Here is a 26,741-nt window from a genome sequence, read left to right on the forward strand (position 1 = left end):
CCAGCTTATGTTAAGTTGTTATGTAAAGCTAAAGAATTTGTATCTTCAAACATGCATGAACCACTCTTCAAATTCCACCCAACAGTTGTCTCTCATCCAATCCAGGCTCATACCTATGACCTCAGCATGGTAAAAATATCCCCCATGGCCCTTAAGGTCTAGTAATAATTTAATGTTTTGTTTTTCTCTGTATGTTCTCTGATGTGTTTTCATATCTCGGATGTCTTTCTTTTTGAGGGTGTTATTTACTCTGGTTGGTAGGATATGATATTAAAAGGTCAAGGTTTTAATTTTGTGGAACACTTAGCTTCATTTGGAAAGAGAATTAAGCCCCCACGATCAGAGGTTTACCCCTCAATCTAAGCCAGAGGCTTAGCAAATGTGAACTGTGTCCTTGCTTACTGGGGCCAGAGCAAGAGACAAAAAGAGGTTCGCTCCATTCAAACCCATCGTCGTTACCAGATATTATGCCATTGACAGGACACAGCCATTAGGTGGTTTGGCAGCGTTACTGTGCTCATAAATAATGGTAAATATGAGCGTGTGTGTGTGTGTGTGTGTGTGTGTGTGTGTGTGTGTGGGCATGTGCATGTGCACATGTAATGTTTTGCAATCTCCTTGAGGGCAGCGATAATGGTAATTATTATGAACGGACAAGCATAACCCCAGATACTGACAAGGCACACTCCCTCATATCTCTCATGTCTGTGCTCAGCATCACCTCCTCAGAAAGCCCTTCCCTGATCACCACTAGAATGTAAATTCACTGGGGTTTTTGTCTATTTTGTTCACTGTCCACAAAATTAAAGACCTGAACTTTTAAAATGTCATATTCCACTGAGTACCTTAAACAACATAGTCAAGAAGAAAGATGTCCTATATATAGGATGAATAAACAACAAGGTCCTACTGTATAGCACAGGGAACTATATTCAATATCCTGTAACAAACCATAATGGAAAAGAACATGAAAAAGAATATATATATGTATAACTGCATCAATTTGCCGTACAGCAGAAACTACCACAGCATTGTAAATCAACTATACTTCAATAAAATAAGTTTAAAAAAAAAAGAAAAGAAAGATGACCAAGATGTGAAAACAGAGAATCTACACGGAGAAGAACACAAACATTAAATTGTTGCTAGACCTGAATGGCCTGGGGATAGTTTGACCCTGTTGAGGTCATGGATATGAGACTGAAGGGACAAGAGAAAACCGTTGGACGGACATAATGGAAGACGTGGCATCTGAAGAGTGGTTTATGTGGCTGAGGACAATAACGAACTCTTCAGCTTCACATCACAACTTACACGAAATGGCGCTACCTTCTGGGTGCAGCTCCTAGAACAGTGCCTGCCACATGATAGGCACTCAGTAACTTCTTATTGAATGTCAAGTGCTCTTCAATGAAGTTTTTATGTTTCCTGTCATTTAATTTTGTAAAAGGGTAGTATGTTGACATAGTTCAACATTCATTTTAGTGTAAAAAGGCAACACAAGGCCTTGTTCTTACCCTATTCTCTGCCTGACTGGTTCCCACCCAGCAACCACGTCCTGTAACCATTTTTATTACTTTCCTTCCAGACTTTGTTTATGCAAATCAAATACAACTATATTTTTATTTTATTATGCAAAAGATAACATACTATCTACTCTGATATTAACCTTGCTTTTTTTCATTCAATAATATAAGTTGATGAATGGGTAATGTGGTATATTTATACAATAGAATATTATTCTACCATAAAAAAGAAGGAAATTCTGCCATTTGTGATAACATGGATGGACCTTGAGGGCATCATGCTAAGTGAAATGAGTCAGACAGGAAAGACAAATACTGCATGATCTCCTTTATATGGGAAATCTAAAAAAAAAAATCATACTCACAGAAGCAGAGAAGAGGTTGGTGGTTGCTAGAGGCTGGGGGCGGGGTGGAGAAACTGGGGTGAAGGCAGTCAAAAGGTACAAACTTCTAGTTCGAAGATAAGTAAGTTCTAGAGATAGAATATACAGCATGGTGACTATAGTTAACAATACTGTATTGTACATTGGAAAGTTGCTAAGAGAGTAGATCTTAAAAGTTCCCATCACAAGAAAAAATAATTGTAACTATGTGAGGTGATGGATGTTAACTAAACCTATTGTGGTGATCATTTTGCAATACATACGTACATCAAATCATTATGTTGTACATCTTAAACTAATACAATGTTATGTCAGTTGTTTCTCAATAAAATGGAAGGGAAAGATATAATTTGGAGATTCTTCAAGTTCAATTTGGTGTCTTCAATTTTTTTTTTTTTTTTTTTTTTACAGTTCCAGTCAATTCTACTGTTTAAATATTCCACAGTTTATTAAACCAGCCCATGTGGATGGACACTTGTGTTGTTTCCAATCTTTTGCTATTAAAAAACAAAAGCACTCTATACTATATAATAGTATAAATTCCCAGAGATAGGATTGCTAGGTCAAATAGTTTATGTCTTGGTAATTTTATATACATATTGCTAAATTGCCTTCCAAAGGGGTTATGTAAATTTAAGTCCTCACCAGCAATGTAAAAAAAAAAGTCTGTCTCCCCACCACCTTGCCAACAGAGTTTTATCAAACTTAGAGTTTTGCTAATCTAGTAAGTAAAAAATAATACCTCAGTATGGTTTTTATTTGCATTTCTCTTGTGACACAGAGCACCTCTTTATTTCTATGAATGGATGGATACTTCATACCTTTCTTATGTTTCTGTTAGGTTAATCGTCTTTGTGTACATGGCTTATAAGAAGCACATTACATATAGGGAGATTAGCCCTTTCTCTGTAATGTGAGTTTCAAAATTTTTTTCCAGTGGTGTGTTGGTCAGTGTTTAGTAATGGTCTCTGGGGAAAATAAATCCTGGTTTATAGCATTTGCCAAGTTCCATGATGTAAATATTCCCACCACAGCCAATTTCAAGCTACCAACATGACATCACTAAATGTGGAGTTGGGGAGAAACGTGCAACACCAGGCCATTATGTAATATCTCCATGATACAGACACAACAGATGTAAATCACTCCAAGAGCATGCATGATAGCAAAATGTAGTTAAACAATTAGAGTGATGAGTCTTTGAGCATATATTACCTTTGTATCATTCTTTATTTAATTATAAGTTTATATAACTTAATTTTAAATAATGGCTGTGGTTGACAACCAGCTTGCAAAATTTCTAAAATTTAATAATCAGCTCCTGTGAGCCAGTGCAGGCCATCTCCAACACCCCACTGCCTTTTATTCTATTTGTTTTCTGCCTTTTGACTTTTTTTTTCAAATGATGTTTTTCATCATGCAAAGGTTTCATTTTGGTAGTTTTATTTATCAGTCATATTATTTATGAGTTCAGAATATTAAGTAACGGTTAGGAAGACCTTACCCATTCCAAGATTATAAAAGAGTTTTACCACGTTTTCTTCTGACACTTTTATGGTTTCACTTTTATGTTTAAATCTTTAATCCATTTAGAGTATATGCTAGTGTATGGTGGGAGGTGCGGCTCCTACTTGCAGTTTTTCCATCCAGTTATCTCACAACAGGTGTTGAATAGTCCATCTTTTCCCACTGATTTGTAAAGCCATCGTTATATGATGCAGCTTTCTTGATTTTAACGAACATGGTATTTATCATTATTTGAATGATGTTTTAATTATGATTATAGTTTATAAACAGCTTCCCTGTGTCTGCTCATTTGATTCTTTAACTTATAGTGGTAGGTTTGGTAGATTATAATAGCCACCATATTTTCATGCCCAGCATACTTTCCTATCCTCTGTCTCTTGAATCCTTTAGGGAACTCCCCCTTCATGCAATGTGATCCTGGAGAGACAGTCAATTATGGTACACTGGCCAAATACTGTGTTATATATGTGATCTAGGCTGGCCAATCCAAAAATCCCAACACACGGTAATAGGCTAGGGTTTGGACATCTGACCTGAGCAAGGCAATATAATCTTCCCCGGGAATGATATTTGAAAAAGATTTTCTGTTGGAATTGTTAAGCTGGGAGATAAGTTCTTTAGATCTTCTTAACTGACACATAAATTAAAACTATCTGAGAAAAAGCCAAACAAAAACAAGCAGAGCTAAGAAATGGAGAGCCAAAAAGTTTTAAAGGCATCATTTGGGTCTTTGGATCCAGCCTTGCCCAAAAGCCAATGCCCTTGGACAACCAGGAATAAAAGCCTACAAATTCCTTTTTTTATTTTTAACTTATGTTAATGTGTTCAATATGGCTTCTTATAATTTGCAGTCAAAAGAGTTCTAACCCTCTTCAATTGATATTACTGTTCCCACATTACAGAGGAAGAAACAGAGGCTGGTAGAGGTTAAATTCAATCAGTGTTAATGTGCTTCCCACTCTTTGCTCTTACCTTCTGGGACCCGTCCTTCCAGCACTGGCAGCTCCTCACTTTGTATACTGTATCCCAAAGATTTTCCGGTGATGACTGGGAAGAAAGGCCATATTAATGTATGGAGGCTGCTTACTATCTTCTAAAACAGTTAAGATTCTAAATTAGATCTGTTCTATTCCTCCTCATCAGCCTTTCTTTTCCTGTAGAAAGGTGAAAATCTCCCTGACCTGACTTCTCAATATGATCAAGGTTTTGGCTTTATCCTTGGTATCTTTGGCTGGAAAGGTGTAAAAGCTCATTATCCAATGATGTCACATTCAAATCAGCCTCAGAGCGTCTTTTCATATTGCGAGGAGAGATTTGATTTTCTAAAGTCCCTTTATAATTGGGAATTTCTTTATACTATCTAGAGTAGAGTATACCTTAAAAACATTCTGAGTTAGAACCAGGTCCTCTAAAAATTCTCTTTCCTATGGAACAGCTAATACTTAGAGCTTCACAATTAGAAATGTTTTCTTTTAGCTTGAAATACAGACTTCTGTTAAAATGCAAACAGACCCTGGACAGGTTTACACTCAAGTCTTATTGGCTATGTGCACTTTAATGTGAATTCATTTAGCAGATTGGAACATATTTTCACTGAGGTAGTAGGAGGCAAAGGAGGATAAGTAGTCAGAGAAGAAAAAGGAGAGGAGAGGCAGGGGATACTAATGATAGGAGAAAGAGTGAAGAAATGGAGAGGTGAAGACAATTACTAAAGGTTTTCCTCCCAAGTCACTTCTGAGATACAGCTGTGAACCACAGTCAGGGTTAGGACAAGCTGATATGACAGCTACCATTAGGAATGAATTGAATTAGATTCTCTGAGCTCTGAGGGGAGGATCTAATTCAGCACCAGAACCAGCCATATCATTATCTTCACATTTTCTTCTACTTGGTCATTTTTGGCATTGCTCAAGACCCTTCATGAGCTGGAATTAATATGCATCCAGAAATCAGACCCAACCATTTGTAGCATGTAACTGCAGCTGTCCCACACTGTCAGCAAGCGCCAACTCCCTGAGTAATTTACTACCTGGACAGAAGTTCATTTCATAAGCTTATCTGTTCTCAACTGTCATCCAATAACCTAGTGGATTCCTCATCTATAAAATTTCAACTCTCCAAGCAAGTTCCTATTCCAAGCCTCCTTACAGTGGCTCAGAGTGTCTTTGCTCCACCATTTTTTAGTAACTACACACACCTTCACTTAGGTTACATGCCAAGTGCTCTGATGCTCTTTGGTGAAAGTCCAAGTGAAGGCAAAACTAGGTTAAAGAAAAGACTTCAGCAAAATGGCAGCCTAGGAAGCTCCAAGTTTTCATTCCCCAACAGAAATGTTTTTTAAAAAGGCAGAAACTGTCTGAACTAATCTTACTGGAGCTCTGGAAAACACTCAAAGTTTTATAGCCACCAAACAAATACCCAATCAAGAAAAAGCCATCTTGGGGCTTCCCTGGTGGCGCAGTGGTTAAGAATCCGCCTGCCAATGCAGGGGACATGGGTTCAAGCCCTGGTCTGGGAAGATCCCACATGCCGCGGAGCAACTAAGCCCGTGTGCCACAACTACTGAGCCTGCGCTCTAGAGCCTGCGAGCTACAACTACTGAAGCCCACGGGCCTAGAGCCCGTGCTCTGCAACAAGAGAAGCCACCGCAGTGAGAAGCCCGTGCACCACAACAAATAGTAGCCCCTGCTCGCCGCAACTAGAGAAAGCCCGTGCACAGCAACAAAGACCCAACGCAGCCAAAAATAAAATAAATTTAAAAAAAGAAAAGAAAAGAAAAAGCCATCTTCAAAATGGTAGGAAAGTTCTGTGGCATTTTTAGTTACCCTTACTCCACCCCTCCCCAGCATGGCAGTGGTTTTGGTCTTGAAGTGGTAGCAACCTGGTTTCCAGTATCATTCCTCAAACTAGAAGAAGCAGAGCAGAAATTATTTGCAAATTATTGTGTACATTTAAACTGTCTGGTGGATACCTGAAGGACTGACACAAGAGCCTGTCTCTGTTATGTCTAACTCAGAAATCAGGTGGTAAAAGTGGTGGACACTACTCATAAAACTTGCAAATGACTATAGACCCACAGACTCCTGGAGCAAGAAATTATAAGTGGAAACATACAATAGACCTTCTAAGGTGCAGAGGAAAATCTGGGGTAAGACTGGGAATCTAGGACATTTGAAAGCAGCCAAAAATATGGGGGGATTTAGGAAGCCATATGCACACCCAGGCAAGATGCATGCTCAGAAAATTGCTGAGAAGACCTTAAGATTTTACCTCAGACTGATTGCTAGCCTCAGAACTAGCCTAGCTAAGTATTGAAGGAATGCCCTAGTACAGAGCCAATCTGCAAACACTGGAAGAGTTCCTGGCACTCAAGAAAATTTCTATCAAAACATTTGATTTTGAGCTGAATATGAGCTAAAGGAACAGAGACTTCAGTGATCACATCTGACCAGCAATAGCCTCTGCAAAAATAGTTAGGAAATCACTCAAAACAAACAGACTATTACAGCCTTCAACAACAGTAACAACAACAAATCCAGCAAACCCTGGGAAAGGGGAAGAATGTGATTTCCAGAGTCATCATATATTTGGCCATGCCCCTGGCATATGGGATATTAGTTCCCCATCCAGGGACTGAACCCGCACCCCTGCAGTGGAAGCATGGAGTCTTAACCACTGGACCACCAGGGAGGTCCCCAGAGTTACCATATTATAATATAGTTAAATATCCAATTTTCAGCAAAAGAAGATTGCAAGGCATAGACAGAAACGGGCAAACATTCAAAGGACCAAAATCAATTCACAGAAACCATTCCTGAGGAAGCCCAGACATCAGACTTACTAGATAAAACTTAAATATGCTCAAAGATCTAAAGGAAAACATGGATAAGGAACTAAAGGAAATGAGGGAAAATGATGTATAGATAAAATGAGAATATCAACAGAAATTATAAAAAGGAACCAAACAGAAATTGTGGAGCTGAAAATTACAGTAATTGAAATGAAAATTTCACTGGAGGGATTCAACAGCAGATTTGAGCAAAGAGAAGAAAGAATCAGCAAGCTTGAAAATAAGACAATCAAAATCATAGAGTCTGAGGTGCAGAAACAAAAACAATGAAGAAAAGTGAACTAAGGGATCATGAAGTATACCAACATACACATTATGAGAGTCCCAGAAGAGCCAAGAGGGGGGTGGAGATTATTTGAAGAAATAATGGCAAAATATCTCAACTTTGATGAAATAAATAAACCTACAACTGTAAGAAGCCTGATGGACTCCAAATAGAATAAACTCAAAAAGACCCAACCAAGACATATAAGCAAACTGTCCAAAGATAAAGAGAGAGTCTTAAAAGCAGCAAGAGAAAAGTGAATCATCATCATGTACTAGGGATTCTCAATAACAATATCAGCCAATTTTTCACAACAAACCCTGGAGGCCAGAAAGACATGGGATAAAATCTTTAAAGTACTGAAAGATAAACCTGTCAACCAAGAATTCTATAGCTGGCAAAACTTTCCTTCAAAAATAAAGGAAAAATTAAGACATTCCTAGATAAACAAAAGCTGAGGAAACTGATTACCACTAGGCTTGCCCTACCAGAAATGCTAAAGGGACTCCTTCAGGTTAAAATGAAAGGATGTTATTCAGTAAATTGAAGCTGTATGAAGAAATAAAGGTCTCTGATAAAGGGTTTAAAAGAAAAAATGCATAAAGAATAATTATAGAGCTATGTTATTGGGCACTGTTATGGGTGGTATTATGTGTCCCCCCCCACCACCACCAATTAATAGTTGAAGTCCTAATCCTCAGTACCTCAGAATGTGATCTTATTTGGACATAAGGTCATTGCAGATATAATTAGTTAAGATGAGGTCATACTGGAATGGGTGGACCCCTAATCCAATATGACTGGTGTCCTTATAAAAAGGTGAAATTTGAGAGAGGCATATGGGGAGAATGCTATATGAAGATGAAGGCAGAGATCAGGGTGATGTTTCTACAAGCCAAGGAGCAACAAAGATTGTCAGGAGACCACCTGAAGCTAAGTAAGAGGCATGGAACAGATTCTCTCTCACAGCCTCAAAAGATAGCAACTTGCTGACATGTTGATCTCGGACTTCTAGCCTCCATACCTGTGAGACAATAAATTTCCCTTATTTAAGTGACCCAATTTGTGATAATTTTTTAGAGTGGCATCAGGAAACTATTATAGGCACATAATAGATAAAGATGTAATTTGTGACATCAATAACATAAAGTGGCAGGGGAAGACAGAGCTATATAGGAGTAGAGTTTTTGTATGCAGTTGAAATTAAGCCGGTGTCAATTCAAATTAGGTTGTTATAAATTTAGGATGTTAAATGTGATCATGATTATAGCCACAAAAATATAGCTAGAGAATATACACAAAAGGAAATGAGAAGGGAATCAAAATGTGTGACTACCAAAAAGATGAACAAAACACAGAAGAAAGCAATAATGGAGTAAATGAGGAACAAAAAAGCTAACAGACATACAAAAACCAAATAACAAAATGATGGAAATAAGTCCTTCATTATCAGTAACTGCTTTAGATGTAAATGGATTAAACTCTTCAATCAAAAGGCAAAGACTGGCAGAATTGATTTAAAAACACGATCCAACTATATAACGTCTAAAACAGATTCACTTTATATCCAAAAACACAAATGGGCTGAAAGTGAAAAGGTGGAAGAAGATATCCCATGCAAACAATCCAAAGAGTGCTAGGGTGGCTATACTTGTTAGACAAAATAGACATTAAGTCAAAGACTGTTACAAGAGACAAATAAGGACTATATAAGATATTACATATCTATAAAAGGGTCAATTCGTCAGGAAGATATAATAATTACAAGCATAGATGCACCAAACAGCAGAGCCAAAGACTATATGCAGAAAACCTTGACAGAATTGAAAGGAGAAATAGTCCTTCAAAAATAGTTGGACACTACAAACCCTACCTTCAGTAATGAATAGAACAACCAGACATAAGATTAATAAGGAATAGAGGGCTTAAACAACACGATAAACTAAATATATATATACATATATATGCAGAAAACTCTAGCAACAACAGAATACACACTTTTCTCAAGTGCACATGGAACATTCTCCAAGATAGACCATATGTTAGATGACAAAACAATTCTTAATAAATTTTAAAAGATTGAAGTCATGCAGAGTATCTTCCTATCAAAATAGAATGAAACTGGAAATCAAAATAGAAGGGAAATTAGAAAATTCAAAAATATGTGGAAATTAAACAACATACTCTTAAATATCCAAAGGGTTAAAGAAAAGAAATTAGAAATTAGAAAATACCTTGATAAAAATGAAAATGAAAACACAACATATCAAAATGTGTGGGATGCAGAAAAAGTAGTATTAAAAGGGAAATTTGCAGCCGTAAAAATTTACATTAAAAAAAGGAGAAAGATCTCAAATCAATAACCTAACTTATACCTTAAGAGAACTAGAAAAGACAAACAGGGAAGCTCAACACTAACAGACAGAAGGAAATAATAAAGATTAGAGTGGAGAAAAATAGAGAATTAAAAAAATAGAGAAAATCAACAAAACTAAAAGTTGATGCTTTGAAAAAAATTAGTAAAATTGACAACTCTTTAGCTAGATTGGATAAGAAAAAAAAGAGAAAACTCAAATTACTAAATAAGGTTGGGGGGAAAGGACATTACTATTGACTTTACAGAGATAAAAAGGATTATAAGAGAATACTATGAATAATTGTATGCCAACACACTGGATAATCTAGATAAAGTGGACAAATTCCTAGAAACATACAACCTACCAAAACTGACTCATGAAGAAAGAGAAAATCTGAATAGATCTATAATTAGTAAGAAGATTGAATCAGTAATCAAAATCTCTCAACAAAGAGGGCTTCCCTGCTGGCACAGTGGTTAAGAATCCACCTGCCAATTCAGGGGACACGGGTTTGAGCCCTGATCCAGGAAGATCCCACATGCCGCGGAGCAACTAATTCCATGCACCACAACTACTGAGCCTGTGCTCTAAGGCCCATGAGCCACAACTACTGAGCCCATGTGACACAACTACTGAAGCCCATGCGCCTAGAGCCCGTGCTCCACAACAAGAGAAGCCACTGCAATGAGAAGCCTGCGCACCACAACGAAGAGTAGCCCCCGCTCACTGCAACTAGAGAAAGCCCGCGCACAGCAACGAAGACCCAATGAAGACCCAATGCAGCCAAAAATAAAAATAAATAAATAAATAAATTTATTTAAAAAAAAAATCTCTCAACAAAGAAAAGCCGAAGATCAGATAGCTCACTGGTGAATTCTACCAAACACTTAAGAAAAATTAACACAAGTCCTTCTTAAATTCTTCACAAAAATTGAAGAGGAGGGAATACTTCCTAACTCATTCTATGAGGCTATCATTACCCTGATATCAAAGCCAAAAAAAGATACTAAAGAAAACTACAGACGCACATCCCTTAAGAATATTGATGCAAAAATCCTCAACAGGGCTTCCCTGGTGGCGCAGTGTTTGAGAATCTGCCTGCCAATGCAGGGGACACAGGTTCGAGCCCTGGTCTGGGAAGATCCCACATGCCACGGAGCAACTGGGCCCGTGAGCCACAACTACTGAGCCTGTGCGTCTGGAGCCTGTGCTCTGCAACGAGAGGCCGCGATAGTGAGAGGCCTGCGCACCGCGATGAAGAGTGGCCCCCGCTTGCCGCAACTAGAGAAAGCCCTCGCACAGAAACAAAGACCCAACACAGCCAAAAATAAATATAAAAAAATAAATTAAAAAAAAAAAACCTCAACAAACTAGCAAACCAAATTCAGCAGCATTTTAAAAGGGTTATATACCATGACCTAGTGAGTTTTATTCCCAGAATGCAAGAATAGTTCATCACATGAAAATCAACCAATGTAGAACACGATATCAATAGAATTAATAGAATGAAGGGGAAAAAACACAACTAATGCAAAAAAAAAAAGGCATTTGACAAAATTCAACACCCTTTCATGACAAATACAATCAATGAAGTAGGAATAGAAAGAAATTTACTCAACATGATAAAGCCTATATATATATATATATATAAATCCACAGCTAACATCATACTCAATGCTGAAAGACTGAAAGCTTTTCCTCTAAGATCAGGAACAACACAAGGATGCTCACTTTTGCTACTTCTATTCAAAATAGTGTTGGAAGTTCTAGCCAGAGCAACTAGGTGAAGGAAGGAAGGAAGGAAGGAAGGGAGGGAGCAAGGAAGGAGGGAGGGAGGGAGGGAAAGAAGGAAGGAAGGAAGGAAGAAAGAGAGAGAGAGAGAGAGAAAGAAAGAAATAAAGGAGGGGAGGAAGGAAAAAAAGAAGAAGGGAAGGAATAAAAGAAAAGGGAAGGAAGGAAGGAAGGAAGGGAGGAATGAAGGGAGGGAAGAAAAAGGTATCCAAATTGGAAAAAGAAAAGTAAAGTTATCTGTGTTCGAAGACAACATGATATTTTATGTAGAAAACCTAGAGTCCACACATCACAAAAAAACTGTTAGAACTGGTTAAAAATTCAGAAAACTTGCAGGATACAAAATCAACACCCAAAAATAGTGCATTTCTATATAATAGCAACAATTAATCTGAAAAAAAAATTTTTTTAATTTCATATACAATAGTATCAAAAAGAATAAAATACTTAGGAATAAACTTAACCAAAGAGTCTAAAGAACTGCACTTACAACAATAAAATGTTGCTGAAAGAAATTAAAAACAGAAGTAAATAGAAAGGCATCCAATGTTCATGGATCAGAAAACTCAATATTGTTAAGACATCAACACTACCAAAAGCAATCTATAGATTCAATGATATTCCTATTAAAATTACAATGACTTTTTTTGCATAAATAGAAAATTCATTCTAAAATACATACAGAATCTCAATGGACCCCAAATAGTCAAAACAATCTTGAAAAGAAAAACAAAGTTGGAGGTTTCACACTCTTCTTGATTTCAAAACTTACTACAAAGACACAGTAATCAAAACAGTGTGGTACTAGCATAAAGACATGTAGACCAATGGAATAGAATAGACACCCCAGAAATAAACCTTCACATGGTCAAAAGATTTAAAACAGGGGTGCCAAGACTATTCAATGGGGGAAGGACCATCTTTTCAACAAATGGTGCTGGGAAAAATGGATATCCATGTGGAAAAGAATGAAGTTGGATCCTTATTTCACATCATATGTAAAAATTAACTCAAAGTGGGTCAAAAACCTAAATATAAGAGCTGAAACTATAAAACTGTTAGAAGAAAACACACAAAAACTTCGTGAATTGTATTTGGCAATGATTTCTTAGCTATGACACCTGTTTTTGTTGGTCACAACAAAAGAAAAAGTAGATACACTGGACTTCATTAAAATTTAAAACTTTTGTGAATCAAAGGACACTACTGAGAGAGTGAAAAGGTAGCTCACAAAAAGGGAGAAAATATTTGTCAATCATATATCATATACCCAGAATATATAAAGAATTCCTGCAATTGAATCACTCACACACAGAAAAACAATTTAAAAATAGGTGAAATACTTGAAAAGACATCTATCCGAAGAAGATATATGATTGGCCAACAAGCACATGAAAAGATGTTTAACATCACTAGCCATTTGAGAAATGCAAATCAAAACCACAAGGAGATACTACAGTTGACCCTTGAACAGCATGGGTTTGAATTGCACAGGTCTTGAATTGTGTATATTTATCAGTAAATACATGCTACAGTACTGCACAATCAAGGTTGTTTGAATCCTTAGATGTTAAACAGCAGATTTGGAGGACCAAACATAAAGTTATAAGCAGATTTTCACTGCGAATTTTCAAGGGTCAACTGTACTTAATATTCAAAAGAATGGATAATACCCAATGAGAAAAGAAAAAAAAACAGAAAGAAAATTACAAGTGTTTGTGAGGATATGGAAAAATTGGAACCCTTGTTTATTGCTGGTGGAAATGTAAAATGGTGCAGCCACTGTGGAAAACGGTATGATGGTTCCTCAAAAAGGTAAACAGAACTACCATATGATCCAGCAATTCCACTTCTAGATACGTATCCAAAAGAATTGAAACCAAGGACTCAAACAGATACTTGTACACCAATGTTCATAGCAACATTATTCACAATAGCCGAAAGGTGGAGACAATCCAAGTGTCCATCAACAGATGAATGGATAACAAAATGTAGCAGATACATACAATGGAATATTTTTGAGCCTTGAAAATGAATGAAATTCTGGTACATGCTACAACACAGATGAACCTTGAAAACACAATGCTAAGTGAAATAATACAGATACAAAAGGACAGATACCATATAATTCCACTTACATGAGTTACCAAGAATAGGCAAATTCACAGAAACAGAAAGTAGATTAGAGGTGACCAAGGGCTGTGGGGAAGGTAGAATGAGGCATTATTGTTTAATGTGTACAGAGTTTCTGTTTGGGATAATGAAGGAGTTCTGGAAAGGGTTAGTGGTAATGGTTGCACAACAATTTAAATGTACTTAATGTCACTGAATTTTATACTTTAAAATGGTTAAAATGGTAAATTTCATGTTATATATATTTTACAATAAATTTTTTTAAACTATATTGAAGATAAAATGTGTTTTCATAGCCCTCTCGAACCACCCATTAAGTGTCATTTGATCTTTTCCCCTTATTCAACCAAATGTATTGATTGCTAACCAGATGTCAGCTCTCCGATAGGTTCTCAGCTTTCAAAGATACACAGAATAGTCTCCGTCATAAAGGGCTTTATAATCTGCTTGGAAAGGCATGAAAGTAAATCTAACAGACATATATTCTTTTTCAGATTCTTTTCCCTTATAGATTATTACAAAATATTGAGTATAGTTCCCTGTGCTATACAGTAGGTCCTTGTTGTTTATCTATTATATATATATATATTACTGTGTATATGGTAATTGCAAACTCCTAATTTATACCCCCCTTCCCCTTCGGTAACCATAAGTTTATTTTCTATGCCTGTGGGTCTATTTCTGTTTTGTATATAAGTTTATTTGTATCATTTTTATTTTAGATTCCACATATAAGCAATATCATGTGATATTTGTCTTTCTATGTCTGACTTACTTCACTTAGTATGATAATCACTAGGTCCATCCATGTTGCTGCAAATGGCATTATTTCATTCTTTTTATGGCTGAGTAATATTCCAGTGTATATATATGTACTGCATCTTATTTATCTATTCATCTGTCAATGGACATTTAGGCTGCTTCCATGTCTTGGCTATTGTAAATAGTGCTGCAGTGAACATTGGGGTGCATGTCTTTTCAGTTATGGTTTTCTCTGGATATATGCCCAGGAGTGGGATTGCTCTATTTTTTAGTTTTTTAAGGAACCTCCATACTGTTCTCCATAGTGGCTGTATCAGTTTACATTCTCACAAACAGTGTAGGAAGGTTCCTTTTTCTCCACATCCTCTCCAGCATTTATTTGTAGACTTTTTGATGATGGCCATTCTGACCAGTGTGAGGTGATAACTCATCGTAGTTTTGATTTGCATTTCTCTAATAACTAGCAAGGTTCAGCATCTTTTCATGTGCCTTTGGCCATCTGTATGTCTTATTTGGAGATGTCTATTTAGATCTTCTGTCTATTTTTTGACTGGGTTGTTTGGTTTTTTGATATTGAGCTGTATGAACTATTTGTATATTTTGGAGATTAATCTCTTCTTGGTCGCATCATTTGCAAATATTTTTTCCCATTCTGTAGGTTGTCTTTTTTTTTGGCAAAAGATTTTCAGTTTATTATCGCTAGGTAAATATCACACTAAAAAACAAGCTCCTCTTCCTCCCCCCCCCACCCCCGTAGGTTGTCTTTTTGTTTTGTTTATGGTTTCCTTTGCTGTGCAAAAGCTTTTAAGTTTAATTAGGTCCCATTGATTTATTTTTGTTTTTATTTCCACTACTCTAGGAGATGGATCCAAAAAGATATTGCTGTGATTTATGTCAAAGAGTGTTCTGCCTATGTTTCCCTCTAGGAGTTTTATGGTATCCAGTCTTACATTTAGGTCTTTAATCCATTTTGAGTTTGTTTCTGTGTATGGTGTTAGAAAATGTTCTAATTTCATTCTTTTACATGTATTTGTCCACTTCTCCCAGTACCACTTATTGAAGAGCCTGTCTTTTCTCCATTGTATATTCTTGCCTCCTTTGTCGTAAATTAACTGACCATAGAGATTTCAAACTATCTAGATATATCAGGCAGGAGCCCAGCAGGAAATAGAATTCAATAAGACGGGTTTTGTGAAAGAACTATCTTTAGAAGTACTGTCAGGTTTAAGGGAACAAACAAGAGATGCCAAGTACCTGTCAAGAACTGTTAGGGGGCTTCCCTGGTGGCGCAGTGGTTGAGAATCCGCCTGCCAATGCAGGGGACACGGGTTCGAGCCCCGGTCTGGGAAGATCCCACATGCCGCGGAGCAACTAGGCCCGTGAGCCACAATTACTGAGCCTGCGTGTCTGGAGCCTGTGCTCCGCAACAAGAGAGGCCGCGATAGTGAGAGGCCCGCGCACCGCGATGAAGATGAAGAGTGGCCCCCGCTTGCCGCAACTAGAGAAAGCCCTCACACAGAAGCGAAGACCCAACACAGCCATAAATAAATTAATTAATTAATTAATTAATTTAAAAAACAAAAAACAAAAAACCAAGTAATTTATTAAAAAAAAAAAAAAAAAAAGACTGTTGTCAAGAACTGTTAGGGATTTGAGATTTTACCCTATTTGAAAGCTAATGAGATAGCCTGTTACAGCTTCATGGGCAGTGATTGAAGACATGACACTCCTGGGTCAAAGATGAAGGATGGTTGACTACACATAGCAGTAACAGTAGCCAGAGCATCAGTATTTTTGTTTTGGTTATCTAAGCCCCAACTCCCCCAGAGTGACACGAAGGGGGCCAGATAACAACTGCACATGCGATGGGTTCAATTACAGGCCAGGAAACCCTGAGTTTAGGAAACGCAATCTTTTATAATGGGCAGTAGGCATGTCTGCCCTTTGCTTCAGAGGGAGACGTTACCTTCATTACACTGGACAGTGAGTATGACTGCCTTTTGCTCCAGAGAGAGACACTATCTTCACTTTCCAAGGCTATTCGGTATACAAACATCCTTGAAAAGATAATCAGCAACAAAGGGCATTTAGTACCTTACTCACAAGATGTACAAAAACATGAGAGACCTGTGGAGAATTATCTCCTGATATTACCTAGAAATCAATGGTGGTAAAAATCTGTTATTCATAGGGCCAAAATGCAAGAAGAAGAAAGAGAGCCCAGTGATAGCTGGATCCATGGAAAAGGGGCCATTAGTGGGAACTCTAGTCATGGAGAGACACATATGCTACTAGAGAAGCAATGCTGAAGCAGGGAGAGAATGGGAAGGAACTCTGTTCTCTCTTTCACTCACACTGATTTTTGGCCAGTGACTCCAATTTGTCAAACTCCACATGAAGCCAGCTAGCAAGGACACCTGCATGACACAGTTCATAGGGGTCAGTCTTGCATAGCCAAAGCAGCACTGAGAGAAGATTGGAGAATCTATTTGGGATGCAGTGGAGGAAAATAATCAGTATAATATATGGTCCCTCCCATATCTTAGTTTCAAAACTTCTTGACTTTCTGGGATCAAATGATCTTCACGCTGCTCACTCTAGTCAACCACCCTTGAGGCTACATGAAACTTATCAGCACACAGGACTCCTCCACCTATGAAATATTAAGCCTAAATATACAGATCCATGACCATACTTGCTAAACCTCCAGCTTTTTCACTCTCTTTTTCCCCAGTAAACCTGCTTTGCTTACTTGAGCACCACTGCTTCTTGCATTCCATTTATTTCTTACGATTCCAATTTCCTTCTTATTGAGTTACTACATTTAATGATGCTGTCAGAAAGAGTCACTGAGAGACACATTCTCAGTCTTTTGACTGGCTGAACATGTTTTTATCCTATCCTCAATATTCTGTGTTAGTTTAGCTGGGTATAGAATTCTGGTGTACCGGTTATTTCCTCTCAGAACTTTAAAGATATTATTCCAGTGTTTTCTAGCTTCTAGTCTCAATGACAAGATACCAGTTTAATACTTCTTTTCTCCATAGGTGACCTTTGTCTTTGTCTCTAGTGTCCTGTGTTTACGTAAGGATTGCTATTGATTTATTTTGCTCATGAGTCAGCTTTCTTCAATTTGAACAATCAAGTCTTCTAATTCTTGGAAAATTCTCAGCCCATATCTTTTTGATATTGCCTTCCCCCATTCTTTTTTTTTCTTTTTAAAATTTTTAAATTTAATTTTATTTATCTTTTTATACAGCAGGTTCTTATTAGTCATCAATTTTATACATATCAATGTATACATGTCAATCCCAATCGCCCAATTCATCACACCCCACCCCCAACCCCCTGCCGCTTTCCCCCTTTGGTGTCCATATGTTTGTTCTCTACATTTGTGTCTCAATTTCTGCCCTGCAAACTGGTTCATCTGTACCATTTTTCTAGGTTCCACATATATGCGTTAATATACGATATTTGTTTTTCTCTTTCTGACTTACTTCACTCTGTATGACAGGCTCTAGATCCATCCACGTCTCAACAAATGACCCAAATTCGTTCCTTTTTATGGCTGAGTAATATTCCATTGTATATATGTATCACATCTTCTTTATCCATTCGTCTGTCGATGTGCATTTAGGTTGCTTCCATGACCTGGCTATTGTAAATAGTGCTGCAAGGAACACTGAGGTGCATGTGTCCTTTTGAATTATGGTTTTCTCTGGGTATATGCCCAGTAATGGGATTGCTGGATCATATGGTAATTTTATTTTTAGTTTTTTAAGGAACCTCCATACTGTTCTCCATAGTGGCTGTATCAATTTACATTCCCACCAACAGTGCAAGAGGGTTCCCTTTTCTCCACACCCTCTCCAGCATTTGTTGTTTGTAGATCTTCTGATGACGCCATTCTAACTGGTGTGAGGTGGTACCTCATTGTAGTTTTGATTTGCATTTCCCTAATAATTAGTGATGCTGAGCAGCTTTTCATGTGCTTCTTGGCCATCTGTATGTCTTCTTTGGAGAAATGTTTATTTAGGTCTTTGGCCCATTTTTGGATTGGGTTGTTTGTTTTTTTAATACTGAGCTGCATGAGCTGTTTATATATTTTGGAGATTAATCCTTTGTCCGTTGATTCATTTGCAAATATTTTCTCCCATTCTAAGGCTTGTCTTTTCATCTTGTTTATGGTTTCCTTTGCTGTGCAAAAGCTTTGAAGTTTCATTAGGTCCCATTTGTTTATTTTTGTTTTTATTTCCATTACTCTAGGAGGTGGATCAAAAAATACCTTGCTGTGATTTATGTCAAAGAGTGTTCTTCCTATGTTTTCCTCTAAGAGTTTTATAGTGTCCGGTCTTACATTTAGGTCTCTAATCCATTTTGAGTTTATTTTTGTGTGTGGTGTTAGGGAGTGTTCTAATTTCATTCTTTTACATGTAGCTGTCCAGTCTTCCCAGCACCACTTATTGAAGAGACTGTCTTTTCTCCATTGTATGTCCTTGCCTCCTTTGTCATAGATTAGCTGACCATAGGTGCGTGGGTTTATCTCTGGGCTTTCTATCTTGTTCCATTGATCTATGTTTCTGTTTTTGTGCCAGTACCATATTGTCTTGAGTACTGTAGCTTTGTAGTATAGTCTGAAGTCAGGGAGTCTGATTCCTCCAGCTCCGTTTTTTTTCCCACAAGACTGCTTTGGCCATTTGGGGTCTTTTGTGTCTCCATACAAATTTTAAGATTTTTTGTTCTAGTTCTGTAAAAAATGCCATTGGTAATTTGATAGGGATTGCATTGAATCTGTAGATTGCTTTGGGTGATATAGTCATTTTCATAATATTGATTCTTCCAATCCAAGAACATGGTATATCTCTCCATCTGTTGGTATCATCTTTAATTTCTTTCATCAGTGTCTTATAGTTTTCTGCATACAGGTCTTTTGTCTCCCTAGGTAAGTTTATTCCTAGGTATTTTATTCTTTTTGTTGCAATGGTAAATGGGAGTGTTTCCTTAATTTCTCTTTCAGATTTTGCATCATTAGTGTATAGGAATGCAAGAGATTTCTGTGCATTAATTTTGTATCCTGCAACTTTACCAAATTCATTGATTAGCTCTAGTAGTTTTCTGGTGGCATCTTTAGGATTCTCTATGAATAGTATCATGTCATCTGCAAACAGTGACAGTTTTACTTCTTCTTTTCCAATTTGTATTCCTTTTATTTCTTTTTCTTCTCTGACTGCTGTAGCTAGGACTTCCAAAACTATGTTGAATAATAGTGGTGAGAGTGGACATCCCTGTCTTGTTCCTGATCTCAGAGGAAATGCTTTCAGTTTTTCACCATTGAGAATGATGTTTGCTGTGGGTTTGTTGTATATTGCCTTTATTATGTTGAGGTAGGTTCCCTCTATGCCCACTTTCTGGAGAGTTTTTATCATAAATGGGTGTTGAATTTTGTCAAAAGCTTTTTCTGCGTCTATTAAGATGATTACATGGTTTTTATTCTTCAATTTGTTAATATGGTGAATCACATTGGTTGATTTGTGTATATTGAAGAATCCTTGCATCCCTGGGATAAATCCCACTTAATCATGTTGTATGATCCTTTTAATGTGTTGTTGAATTCTGTTTGCTAGTATTTTCTTGAGGATTTTTGCATCTATATTCATCAGTGATATTGGTCCGTAATTTTCTGTTTTTGTAGTAGCTTTGTCTGGTTTTGGTATCAGGGCGATGGTGGCCTCATAGAATGAGTTTGGGAGTGTTCCTTCCTCTGCAATTTTTTGGAAGAGTTTGAGAAGGATAGGTGTTAGCTCTTCTCTATATGTTTGATAGAATTCAACTGTGAAGCCATCTGGTCCTGGGCTTTTGTTTGTTGGAAGATTTTTAATCACAGTTTCAATTTCCTTACTTGTGATTGGTCTGTTCATATTTTCTATTTCTTCCTGGTTCAGTCTCGGAAGGTTAAACCTCTCTAAGAATTTGTCCATTTCTTCCAGATTGTCCATTTTATTGGCATAGAGTTGCTCGTAGTAGTCTCTTAGGATGCTTTGTATCTCTGCGGTGTCTGTTGTAACTTCTCCTTTTTCATTTCTAATTTTAGTGATTTGAGTACTCTCCCTCTTTTTCTTGATGAGTCTGGCTAATGGTTTATCAATTTTGTTTATCTTCTCAAAGAACCAGCTTTTAGTTTTATTGATCTTTGCTACTGTTTTGTTTCTATTTCATTTATTTCTGCTCTGATCTTTATGATTTCTTTCCTTCTACTAACTTTGGGTTTTGTTTGTTCTTATTTCTCTAGTTCCTTTAGGTGCAAGGTTAGATTGTTTATTTGAGATTTTTCTTGTTTCTTGAGGTAGGCTTGTATAGCTATAAACCTCCCTCTTAGAACAGCTTTTGCTGCATCCTATAGGTTTTGGATCATCGTGTTTTCATTGTCATTTGTCTCTAGGTATTTTTTGATTTCCTCTTTGATTTCTTCAGTGATCTCTTGGTTATTTAGTAATGTATTGTTTAGCCTCCATGTGTTTGTGTTTTTTACGGTTTTTTCCCTGTACTTCATTTCTAATCTCATAGCGTTGTGGTCAGAAAAGATGCTTGATATGATCTCAATTTTCTTAAATTTACTGAGGCCTGATTTGTGACCCAAGATGTGATCTATTCTGGAGAATGTTCCGTGCGCACTTGAGAAGAAAGTGTAATCTGTTGTTTTTGGATGGAATGTCCTATAAATATCAATTAAATCTATCTGGTCTATTGTGTCATTTAAAGCTTCTGTTTCCTTATTTATTTTCATTTTGGATGATCTGTCCATTGGTGTAAGTGAGGTGTTAAATTTCCCCACTATTATTGTGTTACTGTTGAGTTCCTCTTTTACAGCTGTTAGCAGTTGCCTTATGTATTGAGGTGCTCCTATGTTGGGTGCATATATATTTATAATTGTTATATCTTCTTCTTGGATTGATCCCTTGATCATTATGTAGTGTCCTTCCTTGTCTCTTGTAACATTCTTTATTTTAAAGTCTATTTTATCTGATATGAGTATTGTTACTCCAGCTTTCTTTTGATTTCCATTTGCATGGAATATCTTTTTCCATCCCCTCACTTTCAGTCTCTATGTGTCCCTAGGTCTCAAGTGGGTCTCGTGCAGATAGCATATATATGGGTCTTGTTTTTGTATCCATTCAGCAAGCCTGTGTCTTTTGGTTGGAGCATTTAATCCATTCATGTTTAAGGTGATTATCGATATGTATGTTCCTATGACCATTTTCTTAGTTGTTTTGGGTTTGTTTTTGTAGGTCCTTTTCTTCTCTTGTGTTTCCCCCTTGGAGAAGTTCCTTTAGCATTTGTTGTAGAGCTGGTTTGGTGGTGCTAAATTCTCTTAGCTTTTGCTTGTCTGTAAAGCTTTTGATTTCTCCATCGAATCTGAATGAGATCCTTGCCGGGTAGAGTAATCTTGGTTGTAGGTTCTTCCTTTTCATCACTTTAAGTATATCATGCCACTCCCTTCTGACTTGTAGAGTTTCTGCTGAGAAATCAGCTGTTAACCTTATGGGAGTTCCCTTGTATGTTATTTGTCGTTTTTCCCTTGCTGCTTTCAATAATTTTTCTTTGTCTTTAATTTTTGCCAATTTGATTACTATGTGTCTCGGCGTGTTTCTCCTTGGGTTTATCCTGTATGGGACTCTCTGCGCTTCCTGGACTTGGGTGGCTATTTCCTTTCCCATGTTAGGGAAGTTTTCGACTATAATCTCTTCAAATATTTTCTCGGGTCCTTTCTCTCCCTCTTCTCCTTCTGGGACCCCTATAATGCAAATGTTGTTGCTTTTAATGTTGTCCCAGAGGTCTCTTAGGCTGTCTTCATTTCTTTTCATTCTTTTTTCTTTAGTCTGTTCCGCAGCAGTGAATTCCACCATTCTGTCTTCCAGGTCACTTATACATTCTTCTGCCTCAGTTATTCTGCTATTGATTCCTTCTAATGTAGTTTTCATTTCAGTTATTGTATTGTTCATCTCTGTTTGTTTGTTCTTTAATTCTTCTAGGTCTTTGTTAAACATTTCTTGCATCTTCTCGATCTTTGCCTCCATTCTTTTTCCGAGGTCCTCGATCATCTTCACTATCATTATTCTGAATTCTTTTTCTGGAGGGTTGCCTATCTCCACTTCATTTAGTCATTTTTCTGGGGTTTTATCTTGTTCCTTCATCTGGTACATAGCCATCTGCCTTTTCATCTTGTGTGTCTTTCTGTGAATGTGGTTTTTGTTCCACAGGCTGCAGGATTGTAGTTCTTCTTGCTTCTGCTGTCTGCCCTCTGGTGGATGCGGCTATCTAAGAGGCTTGTGCAAGTTTCCTGATGGGAGGGCCTGGTGGTGGGTAGAGCTGACTGTTGCTCTGGTGGGCAGAGTTCAGTAAAACTTTAATCCGGTTGACTGCTTATGGGTGGGGTTGGGTTCCCTCCCTCTTGGTTGTTTGGCCCGAGGCAACCCAACACTGGAGGCAACCCTACCTGGGCTCTTTGGTGGGGCTAATGGCAGACTCTGGGAGGGCTCACGCCAAGAAGTACTTCCCGGAACTTCTGCTGCCAGTGTCCTTGTCTCCAGGGTGAGCCTCAGCCACACCCCCCACCTCCCCGTCTCTGCAGGAGACCCTCCAACACTAGCAGGCAGGTCTGGTTCAGTCTCCTCTGGGGTCACTGCTCCTTCCTCTGGGTCCCAATGCACACACTACTTTGTGTGTGCCCTCCAAGAGTGGAGTCTCTGTTTCCCCCAGTCCTGTCAAAGTCCTGCAATCAAATCCCACTAGCCTTCAAGGACTGATTCTCTAGGAATTCCTCCTCCAGTTGCCGGATCCCCAGGTTGGGAAGCCTGACGTGGGGCTCAGAACCTTCACTCCAGTGAGTGGACTTCTCTGGTATAAGTATTCTCCAGTCTATGAGTCACCCACCCAGCAGTTATGGGATTTGATTTTACTGTGATTGCGCCCCTCCTACCGTCTCACTGTGGCTTCTCCTTTGTCTTTGGATGTGGGGTATCTTTTTTGGTGAGTTTCAGTGTCCTCCTGTCGATGATTGTCCAGCAGCTAGTTGTGATTCTGGTGTTCTCGCAAGAGGGAGTGAGAGTACGTCCTTCTACTCCACCATCTTGGTTCAGCTCTCTCCCCCATTCTTTCTACTTTCTTTTCCTGGAAGCTACTATATCCTCTATATCTCCACTTTTCTTTCATAGTCTCCATCCTGTTTGTGCAATCATTTGGATAGTTACCTTTTGGCTATGTTTCACTTCACAAATCATTCATTAATGTGTTAGTCTATAGTTTAGCCCACTTATTCAGTTTTCATTTCAAAAAAAATGTTTTTCATTTTGAGAAACTATTTGGCCCTTCTTCAAATCTACCCAGTCTATTTTCACAGAGTCCTGTTCTCTCATTATGATTTCTATATCTTCTTTCATCTCTTTAGTTAGTTTCAAACTACTTATTTTATAATCTTTTCAAGACTGTTTTATAAAAACAAGGTTTCAGAGTTCTAACTCCATTGATAGAATTAGATTTGGATAAATCTCTGCATAATGGATCATTTCCCATGTGGTTTGGAATTTTGAGTATAAACTCATCTTCAATAGAGATTAGTTTTCCCACGTGAGTCTCCTGGTTGATGGAGGTATACTACAGAGTGACTTTATATCTGCATCTTCCAGGCACACAAAGGATTTCACTGTCCAGGATAACAAACTGTCCAGGACCAGCCTTTATACTAATATCTCCTCTTCAGGAATCCCATTAATAAAAAGGAAAATTAAGATTCAAAATCTGAACATGGGGCAGAAATACATTTCCTTATTACTTCCCTGGGAAGTTTGTAGTTTTCACTGAGATAGCGGGGGTAATTTTATCAGAGTCCTGGCTTGATTTAGGGATCTCAGTTCCAGCTTCTTGCCTTGTTCTCTCTTAAGGCTCTATCTCCTATCCTTATACAAGTGTTGTGAGCCCAGTACCTAGCCTCTAAAGTATATACACTGCTTTGTTATCTCCCTGGCTGATGAATCAAGTTTACAGATCCAGATTTTAGTTCCTCTTTCACTTTTGGCACCAGGAACACCATTTCTATGCCTGTGCAGTGGAAAGGGGTGACAGAGATCCTCATTGGCTCATTCTGCCATGATGATAAGACTGGCGTCCCCTTACATTGCTACTTCATTAATGACTCTAATTCCTTCATTTCTCCATTTGTCCAGGAACCTTACTCCATTCATGGCTATGGTGCCATCCCTAACCAGACTAGAATCCACAGTACACCATTCAACCACTCTACTTCCTACAACCCACCTGTAGACTTCTTTTATTCTGCCTCACCCATGTGGCAAACACTCAAGATTGGATCTATCTGAAAATCCCTTTTCTTATAGCAAGCCTATGATGAACACAGTGCAAGTATGGACTTTGGAGTAAAACAGCTAAATTTGAATCCCAGCTCTGCCATTCACTAGCCAAGTAACCCTGGGCAAGTTATTTAACTTCTCTAAGCCTTCATTTTTCTCCAGTAAAATGTAAATAATAATATGCATCTCAGAGTTATTGTAAGAACAAAATAAAATAGTAAAGGCAAAGCACTCAGCACAACTCCTGACACTTTCAATAAATGTAGTTATTATTAGATTCTGGAGAAAATCTCCAGATTTTCACCCTCAGCAAGACCCTCTGTGGGGCTTGGGGACCTTGTTTGTGAGGCCTTTCCTATTTCCCACAAGTGCTCTTGCAAATCTGCAACATTCTCTTCAAGCCATGCACCACAACTCTGACCCAGCAGGTAACTTTACTTCCTATCTAGATGAAAACATTGAGAGTATCAGATGCCTTCACCATCAACTCACTGCCCTCATGACAGCCTTGTATCAATTGTGGTTTTTCATTTCTTTTTTGAGTACATGTTGTGTGCCAGGCAGTGTTTTAGGTCCTGTGTATACATCAATGAACAAAAGAAACAAAAATCCCTCCCCTATATAGTTTACATTCTACTGGCAGAAAAGAAAATAATAAAATAAAGTAAGTAAATTACATTGTATCTTAGAAAGTTTTCAGTGTAATGAAGAAAAGTAAAATGCTGGCAGGATTACAATTTTAGATAGGGTTATCAGGAAAGTTCTCACTGAAAAGGTGGCATCTTAATAAAGGCAGTGAAGGAATGAGGAAATAGAAAGTACAGGTAGAGACATGCCTGGTGTGTTTGAGAAAAGCAATGACGCCAGGTTGGCTAAAGAGAGGTGAGTGAATAGAGCACTGTGGGAAGTAAGGTCACAGAACTAAGGAGGGGTGAGATTGTGTAGGGTCTTGTAAGTCATTACCAGGACACTGAATTTCACTTTGAGTTAGATGGAAAGCCTTTGGAGGATTCTGAGTAGAGGGATGACTTGAGATGTTAATATTTTAATGGCACCTCTCCGCTGCTATGTTGACAATTGGCTGAAGAGATGTAAGAGCAGACTCAGGGAAACTAGTTAGGAGGTTACGGAAATAATACAGGCAAGAGATGCTGGTAACTCCTATCAAGGTAGCAGTAGTGAAAGTAGTGAGAAATGGTCAAATTCTGTATATATTTTGAAGAAAGTGCCAATAGAATTTGTTAATGCACTGAATGTGGAGTGGGAGCAAAAGAGAGGAATCAAGGATGATTCCAAGATTTTTTGCCTAAGCAACTAGAAGGATAAAGATCCAACAAATTAATTAAGAAGTACTGAGGGGATTGGGTTTTGGTGGGGAGGATAAGGATGAGGAGGAATTTAGTGTAGGGCACGTTAAATCGAAGATGCCCACTTGATATTCAAACAGAGATGTCAGGTAGATTACTGGAGTTTGACATTCGAGGGAGAAGCCCAGGCTGGAGAGATACATTTGGAAGTTGTCAGCATATTTAAAGCCATAAGACAGGGTGATATCACCCACCAAGGAAGTGAGTGCAAACCTACTCTGCAAACAGAGTAGGTCCAAGGACTGAGGAGGAGACAGTGAGGATGATTAGCAAAGGAGACTAAGACAGGGTGCCTAGAAAGGTGGGAGGAGAGCTGGGAGCGGGTGGTGGTGTCCCAGATGTCAAGTGAAGAGCATCCCAAAGAGGCAATGATCAACTCAGCCAAATGGCACTAAGCGAGGTGAGGACGGAGCATT

The 26,741-nt window shown here is 38.0% G+C and overlaps 1 long non-coding RNA gene across 3 annotated transcripts in view; it reads right to left on the reverse strand.

Annotated features, from left to right (window-relative positions):
- Window positions 1–26,741, reverse strand: part of LOC133099396 (uncharacterized) — a 49,826-nt gene that overhangs the window by 9,236 nt on the left and 13,849 nt on the right. For 2 of the 3 annotated variants that reach the window (XR_009702330.1, XR_009702328.1), the window contains 2 exons: window positions 4,409–4,483; window positions 1,892–1,998 (listed from right to left, as the gene is read on the reverse strand). This is a non-coding gene — a long non-coding RNA (uncharacterized LOC133099396). The remainder of the gene's footprint in view (window positions 1–1,891; window positions 1,999–4,408; window positions 4,484–26,741) is intronic. The other variant, XR_009702329.1, reaches the window with a different exon arrangement.

The sequence above is a fragment of the Eubalaena glacialis genome, chromosome 10 (genome assembly GCF_028564815.1).
Source record: "Eubalaena glacialis isolate mEubGla1 chromosome 10, mEubGla1.1.hap2.+ XY, whole genome shotgun sequence".
Classification (NCBI taxonomy): Eukaryota; Metazoa; Chordata; class Mammalia; order Artiodactyla; family Balaenidae; genus Eubalaena; species Eubalaena glacialis.